Source organism: Monosiga brevicollis, genomic scaffold (genome assembly GCF_000002865.3).
Source record: "Monosiga brevicollis MX1 MONBRscaffold_5 genomic scaffold, whole genome shotgun sequence".
In the NCBI taxonomy this organism is placed as follows: Eukaryota; class Choanoflagellata; order Craspedida; family Salpingoecidae; genus Monosiga; species Monosiga brevicollis.
Genome location: NW_001865042.1, coordinates 70,000 through 72,529, shown reverse-complemented (window position 1 = coordinate 72,529; position 2,530 = coordinate 70,000).

Below are 2,530 nucleotides of genomic sequence, written 5' to 3'. Positions count from 1 at the left end.
TTGAACAAGACTCTTGTAAGAGAGAGAGAGAGAGAGAGAGAGAGAGAGAGAGAGAGAGAGAGAGAGAGAGAGAGAGAGAGAGAGAGAGAGAGAGAGAGAGAGAGAGAGAGAGAGAGAGAGAGAGAGTTGATGCGCGATGGCAGCGGAGGATGTGAGTCCGGCACGACTGCTGGAGCTTTGTAGGGGTGAGCGGGAGGAGTTGGAGCAAGTAGAGGCGTGGCCTGAGGCGACGTGGACCAGACTTTGTGATGCCTTTCCATCTGTACGTGCTTGCGATGCAGGTTTTGCAAACACCTTGCTCTTGTCCACCTTCTGACGCCACATGACGCCACATTCTGTTATTGTTGTTGCGCGCAGGGCGGTCCGCATCCCGTGAACGCAGCGAGCAAGTGTGGCCATCACAACTTGGTCCGCATGCTTCTGACGCATGGCTTCTCTATCAATCATCAGGACGAGGTGCAGCCTGTTCAATGTTGTTTTGTTCTGATCCTCTCTCTCGCTTTCGCCGTGTTCGGACATGACTGGAGCCCGTTGCGCGCCTCTGATTTCTCGTACGTGCCGATTCCGCAGGAAGGCGATCTTCCTCTGCATCACGCCACGAAAGAAGGGCATGTGGAGATCGTTCGAATCTTGCTGGCCCAGGGTGCTGATATGACCGCTCGCAACTCGGTGTGTACTGTTGCATGAATCGATGTCTGCGAGCTAACTGGCCTCAAACTGATCAACAGGAATCGTCTTGATCTTGCTGTTTTTCTAGCGTGGCAGCAGTGCCCTGCACAAGGCTGCTCAGTATCACCAGCAAGAGGTCTTGCGTGTGCTACTGCAGCACAATCCATCGGCCATCAATGCAACGACAGAGGTAAAGTACTCGCGACGCAATGCCATTTCACTTCTTCCAAGCCGTCGGCGCGTGCTTTTTGCATCCTACAAAGCTGACAGATTTTTTGCATGGCAGCACGGAGAGACAGCCCTTATGATAGCTTTGAGCCATTCCAACCTGGAGGGAGCCCGTCTGCTCCTGGCACAACGCCCAGCGCTCGACGTCCAGGATGAGGTAAGCGCTGCAGCGTCTTCGATGATTTTATGTGTCAAATCTGACCTTTGATGCTAATGGGGTCTGCCTAGTGGGGCTACACAGCATTGCACCAAGCGTGCATTCGAGGCAACACGGCTTTGGTTCAGGAAATGCTGGATCAACACGCACCAGTCAACGTGGCCAACATTCCAGTAAGGCTCGGGGCTTGCATCAAAGTGCTTTTGAATCTGACTCATTGTGCTTGGCGTGGGCGTGGCTGCGTAGTATGGCTACACTCCCTTGCATGAGGCTGCTGACCATGGACAGGCCGACATCTTGGGCTTGCTGCTAGCGCATGGCGCCGATTGCAATGCGCAAACAAACGTGCGTCCAAGCACCGTGATTGTCGTTCTGAAACGTTGCCGCCTGGTCGCCAAGCACAAGTTGTGCTGATTTTGTGCCGCGGGCCCTCTTGACGCAACGGCTCTTGAATTTTTGTTTGTTCATTTATGGCGTGGCAGGACGGCCGCACGGCTGCCTATTTTTGTGCGCAACATGTCTGCTTTGAAACTCTGGACCTCTTATTCCGGCGGGCACCAGAACCCGTCGATCCCAACCTGGCAACGGAGGTGCGGTAAAGATTCTCCTGCGTGCAGGCTGTTGAGCGTCGTCCGTGCTGCACCTGCTGCATCTGTTTTCTCATTTTGTTGATCTGGCGTTGCTGTGAACTGATACGCCGCTGTTCAGAACGGCATGACGCCGCTCGGCATTGTAATTCAGAACGCTGTAAATTCGAGTGTGCACGAGTTGTCAGCCGTCATCACGCTTCTGCTTGACCAGGGAGCCGACGTGGACCTTGCATACACGGTACGTGCAATGCTGAGCTTCTCATCAACCCTCTCGTCAATCTGGCGTCAAAAGCTCACAGAGCCGCAACCAGACTGGCCAAGCTCCGATTCAAAGATGTTGGTATCGTATGATGTCAAGGCAGAGATGGTTCTCGGCCGGCGATTTCCTCGCCATGGTAAGTCACGCAGGCCTTTGACACGATATTATTATTTGGCGGCTGTTGGGTTTAAATCAGACGTGATTTGGCCTGGGTTGCTCATCTTGCGTTGCCAAGCAGGTTCTGATGCCCATGCTGCAAGCCAGCCGTCAACTCCACTTTTACATGTGCAGCGCTCTTGGGAAATCGGATCTGTTTCGGTGTGCATGCGGGGATGTGCAGCGTCGCCGGATCGCCGTCTTGGTCGGGGCAGGCTGGCGACACTGGCCAAGATATTTCGACAGCGCAGTCCTGTCAGACCTCAACAAACGGTTGGCTTCACCCCTTGAGTAGACGAAGAGTCACGCACGCATTGTCTCTGGGTGTCTGTCTCTGTGTGTCTGTGTGTGTATGTGTGTGTCTGTGAAATCGTGTGTGACATCTGGCAAACCAGCACTTGAACCCTGCCCGACCCTCGTTTTTGGAGCGACTCTGCGCTGAAATGCCCAGAGCCAAGCTCTGCCAACGGC